The sequence below is a fragment of the Triturus cristatus genome, chromosome 7 (assembly GCF_964204655.1).
Source record: "Triturus cristatus chromosome 7, aTriCri1.1, whole genome shotgun sequence".
NCBI classification, from domain to species: Eukaryota; Metazoa; Chordata; class Amphibia; order Caudata; family Salamandridae; genus Triturus; species Triturus cristatus.
Genome location: NC_140590.1, coordinates 573075986 through 573103010, shown reverse-complemented (window position 1 = coordinate 573103010; position 27025 = coordinate 573075986). Strand labels below are relative to the sequence as shown.

The 27025-nt window shown below is 41.0% G+C and overlaps 1 protein-coding gene across 11 annotated transcripts in view; it reads right to left on the bottom strand.

The window, feature by feature from the left end:
• The window catches only part of SPATA20 (spermatogenesis associated 20), a 2191885-nt gene that overhangs the window by 2151228 nt on the left and 13632 nt on the right, over positions 1-27025 (bottom strand). For 3 of the 11 annotated variants that reach the window (XM_085617130.1, XM_085617128.1, XM_085617129.1), the window contains exon 1: positions 8284-8304. The exons of 7 other annotated variants lie outside the window; for them this stretch is intronic. The gene's annotated coding sequence lies outside the window, so the exon portion shown is untranslated. Of the gene's footprint in view, positions 1-8283; positions 8306-27025 lie in introns of those variants that run through there. One more of the 11 variants, XM_085617122.1, reaches the window with a different exon arrangement.

Here is a 27025-nt window from a genome sequence, read left to right as displayed (position 1 = left end):
AAGTAATGGGATCATAACTTTTATGGTGCATAAGAAAAGCTACGTAGTACAATATCAATCCGAAAACCAAATCTATGCTAGAGGGTCCTCTAACATTGAAATGCTGATATAACTTTATTTTTAAAAAACATTTTACGAAATGAAAATATCCTAAGGTCACAGCAGGGAATCTGTTGAAGAGCCCGATATAAAAATGGCAACTGCTTTCCACACAAGCACTTTGACAGCACAAATATTTTCTAAAGGGGGTGGTAGCTGAATACAGCCAATACATTGTAAAAAGTGCCACAATGAATAATCCTACAGCACAGCAGTGATTTCTAATAGGCCTGATTAGCAAAGAGCGACTGCCATCTTCAGCAGCCAAGCTACACCCCTCCTTGCAGAGTATTTGATGAATCCACACCTTAATATATACACTTCAAACTTTCCATGTCTTTGACTTTCATAGCTTGTTTTTCATTTTTGTGTTGTCGCTATTCCTGATGCTGCTACTGTTAAAAAATCTTTTTTGTTAATTTTGAAATAAATATTTGAAACACGCCCTCCATATGCAGAGTATTTTTTCTTGACGCTTAAATTGAATTAAATGACCAGCCAAGAGATATATGCACACATGAAAACCAAACTAGTTGGATTATTTGACGTATTCATTTGATTTAACTAGAATCAACAAATACTGCATACAAAAAATACAATAGGCGTGTATGGGGGGGGGGGATTATTCAACACTGATCCAATACATACACTGAAACACCAAACATAACAGCAGTTCCAGAGAAAAGCAATGTGGAAATGTATTATGTATATTCACACCAAGTTAAGATCTCACAAAAAGGCAATGTAAAATAGGAGTACAATGATCTGTAAGGGGTCATATGGGGTTGTCTGGCTAGGAGGCTTTGTTACTGTCGAACTCCGGCTTTCTCTGCAATCTATATTAAATTTCATGACTTATTTTCCTTGACTGACCTGGCACAATAATTACTGGTTCTTTTATGTGTGATTCTCACAGGAATCAGAAGATAGAGAATTTAGGCTGCCTTGCAAAGCTGTCCAGAAACCGAAGAGAATGGAGAATTTTGCTGCCTTACAAAGTTATGCCCTGGGTCAGCAGTCTGCAGATAACATGGCTAAGCCTGGGTCTTAGTCTGCTCATTCACAGGACCCTGAGCTCTATACAGAGTACCAAAATTTACTGTCTAAGATTAGCGACATGAAGAGGTGGACACCAACAGCATAAAACTGTACCTCATGCATAAACGCTTGGACGCAGTTCACAATAGTAGAGCAACCTTTTAGCACTACAGAGGTTGGTGTTCAATCATGCAGGTGTGGGGAGACCGTGTGAGTTATGCTCAGCACTGGGATGGAGGTTAGTGATTGGCGCTGGTGCTGCCGCCTGGGAGGCAGAGAAATATGGATTCTGGTCTAGTTTATGACTGGTGCAGCCCTTGCTCCATGATGCTGTCCAGCTAATATGATTCTTTGCACTATGTGTTGTACAATATATGCTCTTGCTCCGAGTTCATGCTGCTATACTCAGACTTTGCCTCTACAAGGCCACGCTTGGTTATTTATGCCATTGTCTCCTACATGATTCCTAGGGAAACAACGGCGGACCCATTTCACCCTTTCCCACCAGTTAGAAATTGGGTTCCTGGTTGACTCGGGTATGAGCACTGGTCAAGCAATAACCACAATCTTAACCAGGGTAAGGCACCAGCAAACTCTAAATTAACATGTGCTCACCCTTCGTTAGCGTGGCACAGAGCAGTCAGGCTTAACTTGAAGGCAATATGTAAAGTATTTGGGGAACACCTAGTAAAAACTGTTAAATCATCACACAGAAAGATCCACACAAGTTTAGAAAAATAAAGGATATTTTTAATAAATATAACAAGACAAAAATCTAATAAGTAGAACTTGAGATACTGAATTTCAAAGTTTTTAGGTGAAAATAGTGCTTAGGTGCAGAGGAGCAGAAAGAGCTATTTGAGATATCTGGTCGCACCGGACTGGGACAAAGTCACAGGTTCAGGCTGACTGCGACGGGGCTCGGGCCAGATACAGGGACCCAGTGGGGCCGGCTGAATAAAAGTACTTTAATCCTGAGTGCTTCGATGTCGAGGATGAATGGTTCGGTTGAGGTGATGTGTCAGTGCTGATACACGCAGCTGCGGCGATGCGCTGGTCCTGATCCACGCAGCAGTGGAGATGTGTAGACTCCGATTACCAGGGAGCTGCGATGCAGAGGTTCAGCGTCAAGGCTGCCATAGACGAAAATGCGAGGCCCTTGCACCGGGAAGAGCGTCGTGAGGTCGCAGTTCCAAAGGCAATGTGTCCGGTCTGATCCACGCAGTAGTGGGGATGCGTTGTTGCCGATCCACGCACCAGAGGCGATGCTCCGGTTCTAATTTGCGCAGCAGAGGCGATGCAGCAGTTCTGATCCGTGCAGCAGCAGTGATGCATCAGTTCAACAGAGGATGCGTCGGTCCTGCTAGAGCAAACACTTTAGGCCCACTTCCAGGGGTGCAGGACTGGGGTGGCACCACTTGGCAGGGCAAACTCACAGATCGCAGAGTCCAGGTGCAGAAGCAGGGTGGTTGGAAGTCTTTTATGGCCCTGAGGTTTCAGATCAGTAGGCTAGCAAACTAGCCCTTGAAGTCACTCTGGATTCAAGTGATGCAGGTGCAGTCCTTCTCACCCAGGCAATGGAGCAGCAGGTAGCAGGTCAGCACAGCAAAGCAGGAGCCAAGCAAAGTAGCAGTCCATTAGGGTGGCAGTCCTTTCAGCAGCACAGTAGTCCTTCTGCCTCACTGAGTATCCTCAGGTCCAGGCGTGCACTAAATTGGTGGTGTCTGAATTCTTATACCCTGTGGTGCCTTTGAAGTGGGAGAGACTTCAAAGAGAGGCCTCTGAAGTGCGCAAGATTCCGGCCCTTCCTGGCTCCAGACTCAGTACAGGGTGTATGCAGCCCTTTGTGTGAGGACTGGACATAGCCATTCAGGTTTAAGTAAAGATGGGTCCAGCTCTTCCCTCCCATTCTGCCATGATGGCCCTTCAAGTCACATCTAAATTCCCACTGTGTGTGGCTAACTAGGGGGAAAACACAAAGCCCATAAATCACCCACCCCAGACAGACATGTGATCAGGCAATATGCACCAATTGGTAAAGCAAGAAAATGCCAACTTTCTAAAAGTGGCATTTTCAGTATTGCAATTATAAATCAGACTCCACCATAAATTAGGATCTTAAATTGTGATTCCAGACACACCAAACTTGAAGGGATCATCCCTTTGCATTTGGAAATTTCTCTTATGAAATGTAATAATGCAACTCCAATGTTATCCCAAGACATGCCTTGCAGAAGTGAAAATCAAATGCAAGAGTTTTTCAATACCAGGACCCGTATACATGTCCTACTTTTTAAATGCACTGCACCATGCCCTCTGGGCTTTTCAGGGCCTATGCGGACGTATATACCCGAGGGGTGACTTAAAAGTATTAAAAAGGAAGGTTTGGACCTGGCAAGAGGTTTAACTTGCCAGGTCGACATGCAGTTCACAACTGCACACGCAGGTTCTGCAATAGCAGGTATGAGATATGTTTAAAGGGCTACTTAAGTGGGGGGTACAATCAGTACTGTAGACCCACTAGTAGCATTTAATTTGCATGCCCTGGGCACATATGGTGCACTTTAGTATGGACTTATAAGCAAATTAAATATGCCAGTTGTGGATAAGCCAACGTTAGCATGCTTTAAGGAGCGAGCACAAGCTCTTTACCACTGGTTAGCAGTGGTAAAGTGCACAGAATCCTAAGGCCAGCAAAAAACGAAGTCAGCAAAAGCAGGAAGTCTGAAGGCAAAAAGTCAGTTTAAATCACAGCAAGGATGCAATGTCTAACACCACCCTCCAAAAATGTGATGGGAAGAATACTGTTTAGTGTTTACTCTAGCCTGCAACCTAGTACATCATTTTTTTGCTCACCATGCCACCTCAGACAGGTACCAGCCAAATGCAAATGAGCCTTTGCCCTGCTCTAAATTGAACAGTTCAGACAAATTGCCAGGACATGTCCCCTTTGAATGGAAACACAAGCAACCCCAGACGAGTTTCAGCCAACTTGAGGGCTCAGCAGTATGGTGTAGCTGGAGTAATATAGTATGGGCCCAATATACGGACATACCCATTGTGCTTAGGGCTGTATGCATATCTGTACAGCTGTCTGCATTTTTCTGTACTTTTCCCCCCCAAACTCTGCATAGCACGTGCTGGAGAGATTGTTGTACTCTTGTAGCTGGGGTTGTGCATCCATGAGGTCTTGTTCTATGTTGTGCTCTCTGAATTTGGGGGGGGGGGGGGGTGGGGGGTGGGGTGGGTGGGAGACTACTCTGGCACAGTCAAGGGTCCCTGAGCTTGTGGTCTGCTGATTCTCAACCCCACTTTCCTTTTTCAACTTTGCCCTTCCCATCCTTCCCCCTTGCTTATGGATGCGTGGGGAGAGTTGAGTCAGCTAGTAATCCTTGCTTTACAGCTGTGATTGCAGAGTATGGTGCTTGTCATGATGGCTTAATAAATGAGAGTACTACGCATATACTTTAGGACTGGGATGGTTAGGTGTGCCCCTTGTTCTGCTTCAGCACGACTGCAAATTCTAACTTCCAGGGCATGGGGACAATGTGCCACCCAGCTTCTAGGCTCTGCCTCTTGGTCTAGTTCTTTGGTTATCTTTAGTTCCTGCTGCGGTCTTTACATTTCCATTGAAAGAAACCACCACTAAGGTTGAGGTTGTGAAATGTTAGGTGTCTGAATAATCCCTGCAAAGCTACGGATATTTTCACCTACCCTAGGAAAAATAGAGTTAATATAATTATGCTACAAGAGAAGCATATGGCCTCTCCACAGACCAATTTTATGCAAGGAGATGGGGGATGGGCGGGGGAAATATTTATTTTCTATGCTCTCCTCTTACTCCTAGGGTATATCCATACTTAGCCACAATTAGTTGAATTTTCAAGCTAATGAACCAGTGGGCTGATGAGGGCAGAAAGGTTTATTTTTGTGGTGCTTTGTGTGGGCACAAAAGTTTGCTTATAAATAGCTATACCCTTAATGTTGATGCTCCTGCGTTCTTCAACAAGGTGATAAAATGATTAAAAGTCAGGAATATTATATTATGGGGTGGCAAGGAGGTGTTTTAATATATGGTGCTAGACAAGGCACTCAACTGGATCTGGTAACACCCCTTAACACTTTACTTGCTCAACATTGAAATGTCTGGTGATTATAGGGTACTTCGACCTAGTTGATCCATGGTGGCAGTTCAGGTGCTTATAGTTATTCATATTGTTCTTCCATTCACAATGCCCACTGCAGAAACCACCTGCTCTTGGTTGCCACACAAATTTCAAGGTATATAACTCACTAGAATATCTTGCCTAGGACACATTCTGATCATTCACTTGTGACTGTTGATATGACTTTACCTGTGCCCAAATTTACGAGTCAGAAGCTTTCGGATTCTTTCTTTTTCGACAGTACTTGTGAGATCAGGCGATTCTTTACTGTGAATGATGGCTCTGTAGAAGATTATTGCAGGCTATGGGACACCTTTATAGTTTATATATGTAGTATATGCATTTAAGACAAATCTGGTGTCCTTAGGTCTCTTAGAGGAAAATGAGCCACCTCAAGAATGTTTTGAAAGGATTGGAAGATAATTATGACGCCATCAGAACAAAACCCTGTAACATCAGACTAGACAATTTAAAGAAATGTTGTGAGGCAGCGCACTCGGAGTTCAGCTTCATGCACCACAAGGTCATGGCTAGATAATGTGTAAGGGCAAACACCCTTGGAATTTCCAAGCCTGTGCTGCAATGAGGAAAGGGAGCAGAGTGTAACATACAAGACTGTTGGTGAGAGCAGGGTGGTTTGTGCAAATACGCGTTAAATAGTAGAGGTATTTTGGCTTTACTAAGATTCACTCATCCCTTTCTGTCTGAGACAGAGTTAGATATTAAAAGATATCTGGACCAGTTTGCACCTGCCTGAAACGAGGATCACCAACATGAGTTATTAAATGACCCTCTCATGATCGAGGAGATAAAGATAACTCCCAGATGATATTAGTACTGTGTTCTAGAAGGAATTCTCTGATATTGTCCTGCCCTACCTCCTTAGAATGTTCGATGAGGCTTTCTCTATTGGCAATTGTCGTCATCAACTGGAACAGTGTTCGATTGTTTCTAAAACCAGAGAATCCAGTCAAACTGTGCCCATCATACAGGCTGATATCCAACAAAAAGCCCTAGCTCATGGACTATTTCCTGATAAGCAGGGTTTAGCCCAGCAAGATAAATGCAAAATATCTTGAGATGAACGACTCTGGTCGCATGTATTATATAAACTTGCAGCTCTCATCTGTAGTAGTAAATCAAAAAGCTGAAAAAGCTTTCGACTGTTGAGTGGCCTTTTCTCTACGAGGTGCTGCATCGGATGGTGGTTGGATAAGAATAGCTTCTGTCTAACATTTGTCTGCTGTATGCCGCCTCATGTTTATAGTCTAAGTAAGGGGCATTCTCTCAGACGTAATTGATCCGATTGAGCGATGAAACAGGGGTGTTGCCTCTCACCCTTTAATTTCTCCTTAGCTATTGAACCGCTTGCCTTTCTTATCTGTGAGCTACATGCTAATAGAGGTTATCAGGACACCTTCGGATAGGCATAATATCAGTTTATATGTCGACAAGATACTCCTCTATGTCAAACATTTTCATATTCCTCTATATAAAAAAAGTCTCACGATAATGTATCCCCATGCATGGCTGACATATGCAAGTTTAGAGAGTTCACAGGACTTCTTTAATTGGAAAAGGTCGGAGCTAATGCCCCAAACAATCATGACTCCGCTGGTGGGTAGAGGACTTTAGATGGTCTGCGAGTAATATAAAATACCTGGAGGTGTTGGGTTTCACACATTTCTTCCCTTTAGTAGAACAATCATCAGTCAGCATTGACTGCCCTTGAATGTACAGCGGACTCTTGTGTAAGACTTTTGCTCTCCATGATCGGCCACATATGCCTTACGATAGTGCTCCTTAAAGTACTGCATGTGGTTCAGAATGTCCCTGTTAATATGCCCAAGAAATTCTTCTACCAACTACACACTGTCATTTTGCAGCAGATTTGACGCGGAAGATCCCCTTGAGAGTAGGAGTGTCTCATTCTGCCCTGTGTCAAAGGTTGAATGACCGCACCAGACCTTGAGCGCTATTACCTAATAGCAATTCAACCATTATCCATCAGCGGATCTACCACACACTTGAACTGAATGGGTTAGTCACTCAATGCTGAAAAATCTGCTACAAGGAAGGTAATTCAGCCCGTAAATACAACACTTACCACATGGCACCAAATCTTTTGACTCCCAGGAGACATCTACTTGTACTGTTTTAGTGACCCTCTTTCTCAAGTTCTGGGCCTGGAGGTGATGTTTGAAGGCAGGTTCATCAGTGAGTTTGAGACCCGCAAGTTTATGAAAATAATGCTTTCTTAAAGTAAGATGAATTGTGCTTGAAGGATCAAGTCTACAAGCTAAGCCGGTTTTACTATTTTGCTTCACATAATGCTATGAAGGTTACATTTCCAGGAGATGCCCGCCGACTCTATGTTAATCTACTGTGTCCGGACTGCTCTGCATTTCAAGCATTTAGTTTTAAATATGTTTTTAATCTTTTCTAACTCTAGACATTCACTAATGAGCTATGGTACCCACTTACAGAATACAATGGGCTAAGGCGCATCAACAAATAAACAAGGTGTTTCTTAACTACATAAATAATTGCATTGCAGATTGCTAGATTGGTCCCATGTTACTCCTGCTTTCGTCCACAAGATGGACTGCTAAATTCCAGATGTGTGTTTTAGGTGTGGTTTCTCTGGGGTTCCTGCACTGATGCTAGCCTTGCCTACCAATTCTCAATTGTGGGGGTCTCCATGAAATAATTTCTGTTGACAGCCCTTTACACCTGAGGTAGGGTTACTAGCTTTATTGTAAATTTAGCCTGCAAATTAGGAGGGCTTTTGTATTATGCTGCTAGCACTAACCAAGAGGCGTGTGGCCATTGGATGGCATAAGCGCCCTGTCCCAGAATACTCCAAGACTTGGTTACAAGATATGGTGTATATGAACGCAATTTTTGGAAACGTATTGTTCACTTTTAGTGCATACTACCAAGCCCAAAAACATCTGGTCACATTTTACTGCATACTTACTCAGGAAAGACCGGTAGGTATCACACTTCATTTGATACCTGAATGTACTGCACCGTAGTATTTTATACCTGCATTGATGGACTGACTTATTGTCATCTGGTGATTCATCTATTATCTGTTTCTTGGTTATTTTCTTGTTTGTGGGTAAACATCTAGAATAAAGTTAAAAAAACACAATGATCTGTAAAATAGTTAACAAATTGTCCACTACCCACAGTAAGGCACGGACATCAGTAGAAAAACTTACAAGCAGCCCAAGTTCGGACCTGGCCTGTATATAGCATTTTGCACAATGCCACATAACACCCATAGAAAGAAGGAACCTTTGGTGGGAAAGGAAAAACGTTAACTGCATGCATTATACCCAATACACATAAAACAAAATGCTTCCCCTTTGAATAAATGTTGTCATATGCCAACTTAAAGATGGAAGACCAACACGATACATGAAACGGAGACTTATACTTTCAGTGGCACAATCGCATTGACATGCAGAGTGCTATTTCTGAATGGTACTACATTGAGGCAGATCAGTAAAATGCAGCCAGGTACTATTTGGGTGCTCATGAGTCTGCTATGATCAAATAAATATCTTTGAGTCTCTGCATCTCTGATATAGGGTTATTTACACTGGCCCAAAAAAAAAAAAAAAAAAAAAAAAAAAAAGAAGGAGTGTGCGCCTCACGTGCGGAGATTCTTAGTGGCATATACAGTATAGGTGTTTAAAAATATTTGCTATATGCAGGCCCACTGGCATTATGCGATTATGCCGCCACAGGGTTTAGGTTTAATTACGGATTTGCCACACGATCCATTAGATGCTTCAGATTTTAACAAAAAAAAAAATTCAAGCTCAAATGGCTCAAAAGTTACTAAAATAGCCGGCACATATATTGCTGTTGTGCAGTGGAAGATCGTTTGCAATGTTTGACTGACCACCTTTTAGTTGCCGATTGCCGTATTCAGCCATTAAGCTAATACTAACGAGGTGCTAGTGTTATTATGCATAAATTACAAAATGATGAGGTAATACTCCCAAAAATGTGCAACTTCATGCCACATAAGCAGCCTCTTGCTGCATAATTTTGGTCAACCTTGCCACATAATTTGGCATACCCTGCCGTATTAGTTACTTTTTACTCAAATGCCATGACCTCTCTATATACTAAATGGTACTCTTCAAACGGAATCTAGATATTGAAAAGTATGGAAAAGAAAAATAACTAAGGCTTAGGGGCTCATTTATATATTGACCTGGTGAAGGTCCCAACCGCCAAATTTATAAAAAGGCTGAAAATAAATGGGTTTTTTAAAGTAATGCTCGCCTCGCCAGTTGGAGTCATCTCCCATGGTGGGGGGAGCATTATTTGATTTTTACTGTCCCTCACTGCCAGGATTTGCTTAGCGGAGACAGACATTAAAAAAACAGGTACATGTTCGCCCATCCTGATTGGGTGGATGGACATGTAGCCATTTATCCGACAGCCCTTACTCTGTCGGAGAGGTTTGGCTATTGGGGTGACGAAGTGTTGGAGTAGTCACCGCTGTAGCCAAACTGAAGGTCCGCCCATATTTATATTGGGAGGGGAGGATCTTCATGTTGGTGGTATGTATATTCCATTGCTGTTGTGACGGAGTATACACACAGCCAACGTTTTAATCAGGCCCTTAGTGTGGAGATTCAGGTTTGCTGGAGATGCAGAAAGTCCAAAGGGCCACGAATGCTGGTGTGCAAAGAAGCACCTGAGCAGTGACCCCCACAGAGCAGTGCCATGAATAATACAGACAAACCAGGTGAAAGGACACAGCTATTGACAGCATCATCCATTGGGAATGCCCCGCCACGACAGTTGCTGTCAGACCACATGCAACAATTGATCACATTCAATAATTCAGCGCAGCCTGGATCAGGGCATTTGTGCTTGGAGGAGCCGCCAGTATTGTGGCTGCCAGAACAGGTGGCACTGGTACAAACTAATAATAAAAACATGCTTTGGAACAGGGAAACCAAGCAACATCCATTACCCTCAGCAAACAGGTGACATAAGAAAAGGGACAAACTCAACAAAAAGAATTCACAGGGAAAGTCAGAAAACAGCAGAACACACAACCAGTCAACAATAAAGAGTGTTTTAGCTTTTAACTAAAAGCAATGGAAAAGAGAAGGCATGTGTAGAAACCTACAAATTGCGCACAAGAGGAAATAGATACAAAGACCATAATACTCACCAACTTCACATTTTATCCTGTACGCACCTGAAGGGGCTGGTGGTCGGAAGCAACCTCAGGACAGATAGGGAAAATCAAGTGAGATATACTGACCAGTATAATCATGGACCTCTCTTTTAGTCCTGCAGAGAGAGCCATAGTCGCTGGTCTTGAAGTGTTAACCAACACTCTGCCTGCTGACAACAAACTCAGAAGCCAAACAACAGAGATACCAACACATCTAATGATATCAATAAAAAGCATTGGTACGTTCCATATGTCTGGATTTGTATAAGTGAAAGTACTTGTTTATTCATGGGCAAGTTTCCTTGCAAGTTTGGGTCGGTCTGTATGCACAGAGAAGTCAGTGAACGTAGGCGTGGAGTTGGTGAGTGAATGTGACACATGCATAGAAAGACCGCACGCACATTCAAGCAACACACATCCATGAACAAACATAAGGGCAAGCGCACAATACATTCAAGCACCAATCTGCACCACACAGCGTCCCACACACAAAAAGCACTAACAACCTACAAGGGGCAGCACACAGGCAAGACCCCTGGGAGCATGAACTTCTCACCACAGACACATGCACCATGGCTCCTCTTTAATTGAACATAAACCTTATACGGAAATAATGGGACATGCAGGCCTTTGTGAGCTGAGCGGCTTATGTTCTCGGAGAGAGCCACGTACAGCACAGGCTCACATGGTTAGGAGGTTCTCTTCAGTTTCTTACACCCATGCTCATAACCATTTATCACAGGACAAAAAGCAGCCAGTCTCTGGCAAATGGCACTCAGCACTGCAGTGTTGGACTTATAAGTCCTAGATCATTCATTTCATGAAAATACATGAGACAAACGCACTTTTTTCAGCAACCACTGTGAGATGTAAAGTTCATAAGATAAAGACTGTCACACGTTTGAAATGTGTTAGCCTATCAAAAATAAGGTGAAAGATGTGACAAGTGCTATTTTACACCAATACCAATAAGTACGCTCATGCCAAAAAGTACCACTCACAATTAAGTAAACAATCATTGGCAAAGCCAATTGGTCTGGCCTTGACAATCTGGTGCGGAGGTCAAAATTTGTTTTAATTTTTATTGCAAAGCATAGGTCATAAAAATGTAAAAAATAAAAAAAAATAAAAAAAACTGCCATAACCTAAACTGGACTGCTTTATGATTGCAATCAAAACTGAACATTTAAAAAGCACTCACTGGTGTGGTCGTTTTACCAGTGAAGTTTTTAAACAACAAGCTTTTCAATTGTGACATGCATTTTACTGTTATTTGTAAAGACGAAAAGAATAAATCACCACCTAGTCACTTCAGTACTCTGTAACAGCAATTGTAACAAGGAGTTGTGAAATAATTCATTATTTAACTGGACACACGACATGCAGGCAAAGTAAATAGACAGACTTTAAAGTTAATGTAAATTGAAAATAAAACACACACACACACACACTTCGTACCAGCTTTGTTACTGAGGAGAAAGGAACTACTTTCAGGCTTATGTGAACAATGTGCACAGGCTTTGAGCAGTCACTCATCAAATACGTTTTATTCGGTTAAAAACAACCATAAGATGCACAAAAAAAGTTTTTTAAAACGATAGTGCGATATACAGTTATACAGTTCACAACTATAGATTACGGAAAGCATCCCAATCTTTCTCATTAAAATACACAAAAACAGATCGAGAGGGCACTTCATAGAATAACCAATAAAAGTATGCACAAAGAACTAGCAGCAATTACATACTAAGGCCGATATCAGCCCCCTTCATAATGTGCTTCTGAGTTCAATTGAGTGCCAAACATATGTAACTACTGACATAGGGATATAAACCGAAGGTAAGAAATGAAGATAACATGGCCGGTTTGCACCGTCTAAAATAGACAGATCTCAAGATCGGCATCAAGAGTTTATTAGAGTGACTATAAAATTTGAACGAGAGCATTAAGTGCATAGTAAACTGTGGTGAGAAAGAATCACAAGGAGCTTAGTAAAATAAAGTCCAGGCTCAGGAAAGGAAACCAAAACATGTAAGGTATGCCCAGTCTACCCAAGGTTCATGGTTACCTTCTCTGTTTATTATTTTCTGTCTTTCTTCCATTGGTACAAGACAACATGTACGATGACAAATACTGATGTGTTGGCCTCGGCCACTGCTGTACCATTGTGAGACCAAATACATTTGTTTAAAAAAAAAAACATGCAAGGTATTTAACATAACACAAATATGGTTATTTGTGCTGTAAATTTTTACCCCAGGTAAGATATGGCTCCATGGCTGGTGACGTGGTTATCAGTATATAATCCATCAGCATGCGTTTTTACAGAATTCAGTACATTTTCTAGCATAATTACATGTGGAGGAAAAATGGGCCTTAACAATAGCCTTACTTGTGATGGAAATAGTGTTGAGGTTAGTATACTATTTTGGCAACACTAGAATAGTACACACGGTTTTTATCTAGGCTAACCAGAGAAACTTGGCGACATATTTAACTTTAGGCAATCACTAGGTACCAACAGAGTAAAGCCGGATTCCTGCTTAGTCCATAATGAAAGCCACAGCATGAGAGGACATAATTTGATGTAGTCAGTACAGTAATAAAACTTCCCTTCAGTGTGGCACAAAAAAGTCCAGTTGATGGAAGATACTGCCAGCAAACTCTTAAGAAATGCTTTCTTGGTATTCTGAATACCAGGTTGGTCATGGGAACCCCAGAGCCTTGCATCATTGGTAGCAATCAGGAAGCACTTAAGGTTTGATTTAGATCTCAGTGGACGGGTTACTACGACACAATGGTGACGGATATCCTGTCCGCCAAAATTTGAATCCCATTACGTCCTATGGGATTTTCTTTTCGGTAGACGGTATATCGGTCACCTTTGTTGCAGAGTAACCTGTCTGCCGAAATCTAGATCAGGCCCTTGGTCTTGTATACAAGTAAACATGTCTCTTAAAGGATTTGCCCCAGTTTAGTTTAGAAACTAAACATTGCTTCAATAATTCCAGCAAACTCAGCCTTCCAAACACATCCTAACAGCTTTTAGCTGCAGGCTCTGACAAACAAAACCCCCAAATATGGAAAGGTAGGGACAAGTCCGATCTTGATATTACCAATGGTGTAGACTCTAGATTACAGGCTTCTAAAGCCATAAACCATTGCTTGGGTTTTAGATTTGTTAACGGGAAAGTCTAAGTAGGCTGTAAATCTGGTGAACAAGTCCAGCAATCTCTGCAACCAATTAGGGGTCCTGGACATGGGCATACATTGCGGACGGAGACCAGTTCGAATCGGGAGCACCAGCCCCTGTTCGCTTTTATCAAATTATGTCCGTACGATTCGGAGTGACTATGCCTTAATCGGAACTCTAACTCCCACATATGAGACAACCAGATCCTGCCATCTAGCTTTCATGCTCTACTTTGTCCCCTGGTGACAACGTGATATCGCATTACCCCCTTATGGCAGCGTCCTCTTAGCTGTTTCATAAGCTTCTGCCCCACCATTTAGTCTTGGTCTTCTTGGAAAGTTATTGATGTGACAGCTTCCTGATGAAGGCACTATAGCCGAAACGTGCATAGTCAACTTATATTCAAGCCTTTCACAATATGATTTATGTTAATATATAGAATGACTAATGATGATTTTCTGCCTTTAGCTGTATATAACAAATATCATTGTTAATTGGAGATAATGTTCTTTCTGCTGTACTCCTACTAAAATGGCTTATGTGCTACTTTCTGCATTCATTTATTGATAAGAACAACTTTTAAACCGCTGTTTAATAAACCTTTCAATTTTTGTGCTTTTTTCAATATTGTATCAAAAATAACCATACATGAATTCAAATTCATGAGCACTTCATCATCTGAATATAACAAGGATGGAATTAGTCAACTTCCTGCTAGTGGCAAGTCTTTACTTGAGTCAAACCAGTATTCCTTGAGCCTGTTAATATACAACGTGAAAGAAAATAGGGGCAAGCACACAACCCAGCTGCACTCCCCTTTCAAGTCTGAAAGGCACTGGGGTTTCTCTGCTGGGGCTATATTTCACACTGGTGGTCACATCACAGTGAATTTACCTAAGAAAACACACAATGTGTTCATCTACCCCCAGACAGGTCATTATGCTTTGATTCATAAAGGCTAGGCTGGAGAGAAGTTGCCCTGCTTAGCTTTCTTATATTTATTAATTAGGAGATGTAGGTTGAGTCATTATTATTCTTTGGTGCCTGAACCTCCCGAAACCATACTGAAGGTAAGAAAGAACATGATTTTGCCCAGCCCTCATACCAATCCGAAAGAATCCTACCAGCAATGTTTGCAAAAGAATAAATAAGTGAAATTGGAAGATAACACTCTGGCTCACCTTTTTTGCCCTTCTTATAATTGGCACAATGATAGAATGGGACCAGGAATGTGTCGGCCACACTTTGCTGCACTTTAATACTTTTTGCATTTGTCACCCCGACTGGGACAGGTGTGCTTAGATATGGGTCCCATGCTCTCCATGCCACTTGAGTAAAGCTAACCTGGCTGATAATGGGTGATGCCCTTAAACTGGTCCCAGGATGCTGGTTTCTAATCCAGAGAGGACCAGGCCTGGCAATTCGGGATGGACTGTTCCCTTGGGGAACAGGGTCAAGACTGATTTGCAGAAGGCTGGGTCTGAACTGGAATGGGGGGGGGGCATGGGGAACAAAAACACGATGGATTTAGGCCAAGATCTCTGTACTGGGGTGAATGTTCGACACTGCGCCGCATTCTGTCCATCAATTATTCTTTTTGCATTGGTCAACCAGAGTGGGACGTGTGTGCTCAGACATGGATCCCATGTTCTCCATGGCACTGGAGTCAAGCTAGCCTGGCTGATGAGAGGTGATGCCCTGGAACCGATCCCAGGATGCTGGTTTCCAATTCAGAGAGGACCAGGGCTGGCAGTTTGTGCTGGACTGTTCCTATGGGTAACAGATTCAAGACGGATTTGCATATGGCTGGGTCTGAACTGGAATGGCATGGGGAGCGAAAACAACGATGGATTTAGGCCCAGATCGCTGTACTGAAGTGAAGGTTTGAAATTGTGCAGCATTCTGTCCATCAATTGCTCTTTTTGCACTTCTCAATACGTCGGTCAGAAGCGGAGCTTAAGAGGAGAAAAATAATCCTGAATAGATCAACAGACACCCCATCTGGGTCAGGCACCTTGCCCTTGAGGCACTAATTCAGGGCACTACTTCAGGGCTGCCACTACTTCAGTGAACTCAAAGTTGACATTTGTAGGGATTACCTCATTGGGATTCCACCTCAACAAAACAAATTTCATTATTGGATAAGGGAGAGAAATAACCTTGAAGAAAAGGGTCAATCATTTGTCAGGAGGAAAACGCACAATTATCTCGGATTCCCAATCATCTTCCTTGAGAACTTTTTTTCCTATGAGCGAGGGCCCTCTTGTAGGCAGTCCTGCAAAGATACACTTCGTCTCTATTTCTAGGTTCTGTCTTTAGTGCACGTATAAGGGCGCAGTATGCTTTTGAACTGTTGGAATCAAACCATCTGACCGTTTTCATCGTACAAGGTCATTGATTATCCCACTTTAAGCAACTAAGAATTAACAAGAACTTCAGCCTGCACATCCTTGTCCAGACATTTGGTGAGATTACCATTAGATAAGCCAGCAAGCCTGGCTTATTAATCCTATTTTGAAAGCTTGGAGTACGATTTTGACAGCGCTCCAAGTGGCTACAACTCCGGAGGACCCCTTAGACATTCCTAATGTTATTTAAATACAGGATGTATATATTTTGTAATGTGTCCGGTTATTGGAATGCTAAGAAATATTTATCATTAGTTACTGAATACTGGCCCATTATGCTGCAATTCACGTCTCATACAGGCATATCTGGATTTGTCACATTGGCATTCTAATGGTGGCAGTAGAATGTCTACCGTCTTAATGAGCAGTTCCTGCCCTCCCTTCCTTTCTTATTTTCTTTTCTCATTGGTATATTGTTCCGTTTTTAACGGTTATTTATAAAGTTGTTTGATCAAAAACCCTGAAGAAATGGCTAGGCCGGCTGTAGTCAATGGGAGAAATGCAAGTGGAACGTAACTGTTTATGGCACAAGGTCTGTAATTCAGCAAATTCATCAGAATGTTGAACGGTATTGATTGACATGATCTAGTCTTTTTGTAATGGATTTCATTCATTGTATGGCATGTTCATGGACAGCTCGGCCAATTTTTGCCTACATTATAGTATATTGGTTGCAAACGATCTAATTGTTGTAAATGTATACTGGTTGATTACAATTTCAATGTGATTGATATATGTATCTTACAAATCTGAAAATTCAATAAACGGAACAAAATAAAAAGACTGGCTTATTAATTATTAATATGTTCCCATTTCAGCAAGACTGCCTTATTTCTTCAAGTCACTAAAGGAAGAGATTTAGCTGAAGTTTGTACGGAGGAAGAACCCTCACAAGTCTAAATTGACAGTAAATTATAATAACGAAATACATTGTCAATTAAAAGAAAGTCTACAATGTCTCCAATAATGACGTGTAAGCAATAACAAAAAAACGATGGTACTAAAATAACTTCTGCCAGTAAATGTTAGACTTTGGGAGAGGGAATTTGAAGTGTTATCCGAGACAAACTTCAGATGATACTGGACAAGAAGCAGATTTGGAGCTTTGCTATAAGCAGTATGTATGAAACAAGTCAAATCTTCCCCCAAAGGGTTTTTAAAAAAATCCATAAAATGGATTGTCTGACAGATAACAGTGTCTAATATTAAACACCCCTACCCAAACTATTGGCGCAACACCATTATGATTGTTAACAAAAATATCAATTGCCCCCCTCAAGGAAGTGATTATATCAACATTATGAGAATTAAATGAATGCAAAAATGAATAAAAACTTACTAGGTGAAAACTCAAGAATTTAAAAGTTGAACATGGGGTAATCTAGCTTAGACCAAGTAACTTTTCCTGGGAAGAAAACTGAAACCAAAGTAAGAAAACCCCCCTTGGCTCTACCCAAATTTGCTACACTAGCAGGGTTACAAGTGGAAAGCCATCTATGTATTGGGAGGCGAAATGACCCAGTTCACTTGTAAACAAATAAACGTCCAACCCTGTTATGACATGTATACATTCCAAATTAATTAACTAAGCACCCAGCCCATGATATTCCAGCCAGGGAATTGGTAAGTTAGGGGAAAAAACGGCACCTCAGTGGTCGTCTCCCGTGAAACAGATGTCACGTATGGTATGGCAATATCGACCTCAGAAGACTCGACAGACGTATGGGCATTTGAGGAAGAGCTACATCACGAATCTAAGAACTTGGTCTTAGAATAAATTGAACACCTGGTGTCTGATCAGCTTGTCAATCAATGTTGTGCTGGGCCAACAGACCATATTTATTGGTAACAAGCACACTGTAAACAGAAGGAAAGGCAATTCTAGAGTTTTAGAGACACTGGGTCTATAAAAGTACCCTAAAGAAAGCACTGCCAATTTACTGGGACTTAAAAGAGGGGAACTTAGCAAGGTTGCGTGCTAAAGCTGGCTTCCTAAAATTAATTACTATAAAGTCATTTACATCAGTGTTTGGCCCCATTTCCAATCTAGGGAATCCTACGTACCTCATCAGGTTGTGGCTTAGAGCCACCTAATTTTACATTAAGCCAGTGAGTGACTTTATATGAGAGAGGGAGATATTGCCCGATTAGAAGACAGTTTATTGCTAGGATGACATATTTCCTCACCATGGTAACCGGGCTTCCTACAAAGTCCAAAATGATTACAGGGCCTGATCAGGATGGCAGTCGAGCAATCCTGGTGGGAAATGGGACCGCCGGACAAGCTGACGGCGGTCCCGCACCTTAGAGGCGGTTGCAAAGTGTATATTTTGTATTGCGGCGGGTGCTGCAGCACACACCACAGTACAAAATATGCTCCCCGTGCATATCCCTGCACTATGTGGCAGGTACCATGCAGTTCCTGCCACATGGTGCAGGGATATGTTGAGGGGCACCATAGGTGCCCATCAGGGGCCATGTCGGAGGGCCAGGGAGGAAGGTGGGCCTGCTACGGATCCCCAAGTTCCTTTTCCACCTGCCTTTCATTCTGGGTAATCCGCCATGAAACGGCCAGCGGGAAGGGACATTGTTCTAGGGATACAAGTCCCTCCGACAGACCGTCGGCTCCATGGTGGTCGGTCTCTCTGACCGCCAACCATTCACCCGCCATCCTAATGTGGCGGGCAGTAATCAGAATTAAGATGGCGGTGGGTTCCACCGTCAAAGTAATCAGGACATTATTATCAATCAAGCACACCTATCTAATACATTTCTAAACAATAATAATGTAAAACCTGATCTCTTATTTGGGTATGGTCTCTCATTTAACTTAATTTGTTTTGTGTCCAAAATGCTGACATCCAGATTTCATATTCATTTGTTTATTATAAACTCTTCCAGGATCAAGTTGTTTCAACCAAAACAGGGATCTAATCTGTGTAATTGTCCCCTGATAGGAGCAGAAGTGGACCTAGTTAATGGTCTGCGTCTAACTGTTTTGAAAACGAGCATTGGCATAGCCAATAGGTCTCGCTTTTGGGACCTTATAAGTATTTCGTTTTGCAGCACAATAGCCTTGGTGCAACAACATCAGCTGTTGCATGGCTAAACCGTGTACCTTATAAGCGTTTAGCCATGCAACAGTTGATCTTGTTGCACCAAAGAGATTGTGCTGCATAACTAATTGATTATAAGGTCCCAAAAGCGAGACCTATTTGCAATGCCAATACTTGTCATTGGTTGTTCCCTGAGCTCCCTGCCATAAACACGGCTTTGGCACATCATTCTAGCGACCAATGACTGCTATTACAATTGTCTAAGCATTTGTCTCCCTCTCCACAGCCCTCAAGCACTCCGAGGTGGTTAACAGAGTCATGCAGGCGCTACAGCAGACTGTAAATAAATATGCATAAACAGACTGGTCATTTCAAAGTATATAAAGCTCTGAATAAAGCTAGTCTTTCTGTAATGACGGTGCTATACAGTGCGAAGACACGCACATACACAATTTTCAAATGTTCTAGTTCTTATAAGTAAGCAGCTACCTACGTCATTATCATAAAATCTCCTTATTGATGTCATAACTACAATTTCACAGTTGGTTTATTAACCTTCTTGCTTTCTTAAATTTGCTTGTAGATGCACTATTTGCCCACTCTTATTCAGAAGGTGACCCATATGGGTGTGTAGCATTGTTTAATTTTCATTCTGAAATTTTACTAAATTTCATGAAACTTTGAAAAATTGTACTTGTGTAGCGAAATGTCGTTTGGCAGTATATGTTCTGTTACTTTTTTAATGGAAGTGTTGCTCCTCACATAAAAAGTCTTGCGAAATACGAGCAAAAATGTCTCTTGGCGAGACTTAGCTGGCAACTTGCAAGGCTTGTTTTTTTACATGAGGTGCATCCTCACTTAATAAAGCGATAAAAAAACATTTCCTGTAAAATTTCTAGAAAATGTGTGTGCCACGTGAATTTCGCCAGCATCATTAACATGTTGTACAGCCCTAGTAATGTCCGGTTAACAGCTGTGTAGCATTGTTTGTCATGTGAAAGAACAAATAAGGGTCCCAAGCCGGACAAAGCCATGAATGCATATGCATTTTGAAATAGAGGCATACCCTTGATGACATACATTTGTTAGGTGAGGGTAGCATTGTACAAAACAAATACCCTTTCACATGAAGCTGCCTGTTAAAGCAGTAGGCAGACCTCTTAGATGTACCACTTCAAGCACCCGAGGTGCCCACTTTGGCAGGGTATGCCGTGCCAGTAAGGTGATTGGCATACCATTTTGCTGTACTGCAAAACTAGAAACTACAGGTTTTGTGGCATCAGGCGCTCACTAGTCATAAGGTTTAGCTTCTGCAAATCTCTTTTCTTGCCTTTCCCCAAAAAATCGAAAGTGAAAGAGGAAAAGATGTGGCTATAGGCCCAGAGCTACCGCTGTAGAAATGGGGAACAATGTTCGAGTCTCGCGGGAGGCACAAACTTTAGATATAAATGAAAATTCCACTGTGACATTATTGTTCAATGAGCACTGGAGTGCTACATAGTAACTAACGACAAGGAACACCTCGACATTCTTGTGATGATAGCTGCACTTCATTGAGACATCATACAAGTGTGACAACATCATGTGACCTCATTGTTTCGACCACCAAAGTCTCAGAACAAAGCAAACCTCAAGCAAGAGGACAGGACTACCTCATAAAACTTGCCTGAACCTAAACAACAAGGAATTGTATAACTATCGGGTATTGGAATGAATATTGTATGGATTAGTTCAGTGTACACACACTGAATGCCACTTAATTACTTTTGTCTGGTATATGATTGCTCATGGGGAGGGTGGTTTGTGTCATGCTAAGAACTAGGCTAATTTGTGCCTACCAGTTGTGCTTGTTTTAGGCGCCCAATCTCTGTGAGTTAGACAATTACCCAAAAAGGTGTTCACCCTTAAAGATTGCTCAGGGCTGAAGAGGCAGCAGCTGTAGAAGGAAGGAGAGGTGGGTGATGGTAGGGAAAGAGTGGCAGATATAAAACTTGCTTTAATTTTGTATCGCACTGAGCAGAGTGTTTCTTCTCATTTTCAATTCTTTACCTGCCCTCCATGCATCATATGTTTTCTCGTGTAGGTCAGAGTAAAAGCTAAAGGCAGGCTACTTGAAAAAAAAAAACTTGCAAAACACACTTGTGTGCAATATATATTTGGCTGCAATATATATTTGGCTGCTTTTAATGTACAAGAGGTAGTGGATTCAAAACCCATATTTCTCAGAAATTACGTTATATCCTTCAAATATTCCCTATAATTCAAGGCCATTACATTAGTCTTGTGAAATCTGGATTTCGACCAATTGGAAATCTAGATTCAGTCCGATTCCCTGGACTCTGACTAATTAGTCTATAATCAGAACAATGCTGTTTAACCATGACAGACCCAAACCACTCTGCTACGTTTTACCTTTATGCTTTAATTAGGTCCCTCTTCATGAAAGCATATGCAAATATGAGCATTCTAATTGAAGTCATCAGAGTCTATGCTTAGTAGTACCTTTCACACAGTTGTTTGAAAAATCTATGACTTCTAGAGACAGAACATGCTTTTTATTAAAGCAACTGCAACAACAAGGTGGTGGATGGAATGCTTGAATTCCAGTCCATTGTTTTTCACCCACCGTGAATCAAATCAGTACAACCCTGCTCCTCATGGGAACCATCTGTCCCGAACTGCCAGACAAGGCCCCCTCCAGAAGGGACCACAAGGAACCCCAGATTCGGTTTCTGTCAAAGGCTTGCCTTAAGGAAATCACTACCGACCCTGCTCCTAATTAAAACATTGTGCAAATTGCCAAGCGGCATCTCCTTCAGAAGGGACCAAAAGCCACCCGACTGGTATCAACCTACTTAGGTCTCATCAGTGAGGTATACTGGAGTATGACCCGCTAAGTGGGACAGATATGCAAAGACTTGGGTCCTGTGCAAAGTGTGCCACTGTAATCAATCTATACCTGACTGATGAGTCCTGTTAGAGGCACAATTGGTTTTGGGTTGCTTGCGTGCTGTTTCAGAGATGACCTGACCTGGCAGTTTGGGCTGAACTGCCACTACTGGAGCAGGGTCAAGACTGATTTGCATATGGCTGATGTCCAAACTGAGGTGGCAAGGTGTGCAAAATAACGATGAGCTAGGATGCGGCCCAGAGTAATAACCAGTGGCCGAGATTAATTCAAGCATTCCATTCATAACTTTTTGGTATACTTTGGTTTTTAACAAAGCAAAGCATGTGTATCTAAAAACCCTTCATTCTTAATTACATGTAAAACAATTTCTTTTATTATGGACACCAAAACAGTATGATCCTATATTTCACTTGCTACTTCAAAAAACCATTCGTTTTGAGGAAAACAAATAAATCATGATGACCACCAAAATTAACATGCAACATAAGACATAACATATAGTATGGTCTTACACTGCCATCTCAGGAAATATTTACACACCATTTCCAGCATCATGGTTAATGATGCCACCTGAAACCTCTGGTGGCAATATAGGACCATATGACATGGTTACCCTCAATGTATACTTTATATATACGCACACAAGTATAAACATGTATTCTCACTATTGCTAGTATTTCTACCTTTCTTCCCTTGGATCCAAGATACGAAAATGGATATTTTGCAAATTATTCTTCAATGTGCTTCTTTGTTCCTACTTTAGAATGACTAAATGTCAACATGACTGCCTGTCAAGTTGGCTTATCAATAAACATGAAACATCATAGGTGTGTCTGACAACTGACTTGCAATCAAGAGAACAGTTTATTTTAGCAGAGGTGAACAGTCACGAATGCGTAAAGCAAATTTACTTTGACCTAGTTAAAAAAATATGAAGCCAAAACGTTTTTATGATGACATAGAAGGTGTCCGATGTTCAAGCTTAAAAACATATCAAATAAAACATTTCCAAGTAGAATTGGCACATGCCACTAAAATGAGTTTTATAATGTTCTTTAAGATCTTCATGTCGTTTCCTGGAAAAATGATCGGTCCATGCGTAGGTCTTCAGGGCAGTGAGAGATGCAGAATGGATATGGAGAATTTAAACTTGTTCCTGGGAAAAATATTAATAAATAAGAAGATTTGGGTTGAAGCCTGGTATGTGGAAAGATATAATTGGTTTGAAAAAAGACAACTGCACAAGAATGTGTCTAACAGACTTCTTATTGAATTGAATGCAATAAAAATATTATTAGTGGGGGAAAAACTTAAATGAAGTCTTGCAACACCTGATAGAAAAATAAACTGCAGTAACCAGTGCATTTTGAACGCCAAGCTTGACTGAAAAAGGACATTTTGCATTTCATTCCACTGCATGACAACTAACTTCTGTTATCCACCCCAAATGAAATCATGCATTTTCTGCTAGTTCTCTTCTTTGGTAGCCTGTCTTTACAATCTAAATGGCTAACATATTTTGCACAACAGACTGAATGTGGTGCAAATCTTAATTTCATCAACCTTAAGCCTCCTTAAAGAGAGGAGATCTCGTCCCACTTGAGGAAGTAATATTTGCTATTGGTAATGTCTGTCAGGGTGGGGCTGAGCGCACATCCACAAAGGGACAAAAATTATGACACGTAAGGAGAGTTATGTTATATTTGGAAAAGGTTAATGCTTTTGTAGTTCACCATCGAAACAGGTCAATATTTTTTCTATGTAAACCCTCCACTGCTGAAGCAAGGATTACGCCAGTCTGATGACTGGGAAGACACTTGAAAACATATCCTATTGTGTTTTTCACAAGTGATGTGGTTTGATGTATTCCCTCAGGAGGCCCTCCTATTATATCCTCATATGGTAGCAAGCACTTAATATTATACAATGAAGAAACGCTTGGATAATATATACTGTCGCGACCAAGGGAATGGGTTCTAGGAGACCTAAAAAAGAAAACTTTAATCCTATTCAGTGATGAGGAGCAGAAATAAAAGCACAAAAAGAACATAATTAGTATTGCCCTCAGCTAGGACACCAGTGTGCTTAGCATTAGCAAATATTCAATAACCCAGGGGAAAACAACATTGCAAAGAAGAGTAATTGTATAATTAAGAGACCCTGGGATGCTTGTGTAAGGACCATTTATCATCAAGGCAAAGGTAATCAAGAACTGGTAACTACAAACAGCCAATATCTTGAACTGACTACTTGAGCAGCTTTTAAATCTAGGGGAAGGCTTTGGAAATGGTTAAAACCTGTTTGGTGGGATTTGATATAGGTATATGGCGCCAAGAGAAAGTTCACATTTATAGTAGTTTGAGTATTTATCGGAACGGTGCTACAAGGTAGCAAGAACCACCTAGACTTCCTAGAATTGTGGGCAAAGCCCTAACCAGTAAAATCAATCCTTAGCACACGTTATGATTATGAACAACAGGTATGTACAGTGTGTTAACACAAATAGACAATATATAAGTCAGAAATTAGTCTTTTCTTCTTGTCAGTAGTTCTTTAATTATATGCACTTCTCCTTAGTCAATCTGTTTCTGTCACCAGCCAACACGTGTTTCGTTGCGTGAGGGAATAGTTGTCCCGCAACTTTGTCAAGGCTGTTTTATGGAAAACAAAGTAATATATATTTATAATGTTCCACGTTGTGTACTTAAGGCAAATTGGTTCACATTAGCCCAAGTGATGCAAGTACAACCTTTAAAACAGATGCAAAATTAAAAATTATGACTCTTCAAGTTGCACATAGAATTCAGAAAAAGGGTTAGTAAAATAAACACATCTTAAAAGGTCATGTACATAACATAGCGGTCTATGATCCTAATAAAGATGGAGAGAAATGGTAGTAGTGGCTGTGAGGTGGGATATTATGTTCTAAGCGTCAGAATGAAGTAGTGGATAGTGAAACATTAGAGGTAACGCTACCCGGGTGAGGTGCCACACTTTGTGTGTGTGAATAACCCGAAGTGATATATTCAATATATAAGTAGTCCTATAAGACTATCTTTTTCATTGTTCGTGCAACATAAGAAAATAAAGGCATATCTACCTATTTTCAGATTGAATGCAAAATCTGAAAATATAAGAAGCATACATGGACATATTGTAAGCAAGCGATTCCTATAAGTGTCATCCGTTTCAGTATTAACTATTGAAGATATATAAAAGTTACATACTTATTCGGCGGTGATATTTCCAAACCGCGGATGGTTTCAGTGTTCTAGGCGTTTCCTTAGTAAGGTATACGTCGTCTTCAATTCATGCTAAGAATAATCATAAAGGACGGCCCATATGTAAATAATATAAGGGATATTTATTTATACATTTCAAACGAGCCAGTACGCATAAATCGAAAAAAGGGTAGTGACTTCGCTGTCATCTATGATGGGTCGGTTGGTATTCCAACAATGGTAAATTAATTAGCAGTATACCATTCTGTTTGTATAGTATGCTTGTTAGGTCGTAATTTTTACCACAGGTAACAAGATGGCCCAAATCCCCCTTTAAAGTATAACGTGTTAGCTCTTGTAGTCAGTAGAGCTGCTAGTAGATTTCCCAAAGTTATCTCTAGACCGCATCGGCTAAGACAGTCTAAACATCTACGCATAAGTGAAAAAGTGGAGTCAAAAGGATGCTTACCTTATTCACCGTGGTGTGAACGTAAAATCTAACGTCCGTGGTAGTCGCCCCAAGTCGAGTACGCTGGTGTGAGTTCGGCCGTATCTGTGTTTGTTATTTTAACCGAGATCCCGCAGTTACGTTTACGTGAGAACCCGTAGCTAACGTGATAGTAGAAGCAAAAGAGGGACTAAGAGTGACTTATGTTATTTTGGTCGCCATCTTGGAACGTATAACTAGAAGAGTAAAAGTATCACAGATTTGAGTATTTTACTGTGATAAAAGTTTTATAAGTGATTTTGATATAGTACGATTAGGGTACTTTTCTCTACCAGTCTCTCCACCGATTAGATTCATTACAAAAGAAACTGTAAATAATCATCTTCAAACCTCTTTACAGTAGATATTGGATAAAGAGGTTTGAAGATAATCTCTTATCTAGATTGTTATGATATGCTATGTCTCTTAGAATGGCTAACATACTTTCACTTGCTTTTTCTCTTTCGTTTTCACATGATGAAGATATGTGGTTTTCTCTTCATATGTATACAGTATGATTATTTACAGTTTCTTTAGTAATGAATCTAATCGGTGGAGAGACTGGTAGAGAAAAGTACCCTAATCGTACTATATCAAAATCACTTATAAAACTTTTATCACAGTAAAATACTCAAATCTGTGATACTTTTACTCTTCTAGTTATACGTTCCAAGATGGCGACCAAAATAACATAAGTCACTCTTAGTCCCTCTTTTGCTTCTACTATCACGTTAGCTACGGGTTCTCACGTAAACGTAACTGCGGGATCTCGGTTAAAATAAACACAGATACGGACAAACTCACACCAGCGTACTCGACTGGGGGCGACTACCACGGACGTTAGATTTTACGTTCATACCACGGTGAATAAGGTAAGCATCCTTTTGACTCCACTTTTTCACTTATGCGTAGATGTTTAGACTGTCTTAGCCGATGCGGTCTAGAGATAACTTTGGGAAATCTACTAGCAGCTCTACTGACTACAAGAGCTAACACGTTATACTTTAAAGGGGGATTTGGGCCATCTGGTTACCTGTGGTAAAAATTACGACCTAACAAGCATACTATACAAACAGAATGGTATACTGCTAATTAATTTACCATTGTTGGAATACCAACCGACCCATCATAGATGACAGCGAAGTCACTACCCTTTTTTCGATTTATGCGTACTGGCTCGTTTGAAATGTATAAATAAATATCCCTTATATTATTTACATATGGGCCGTCC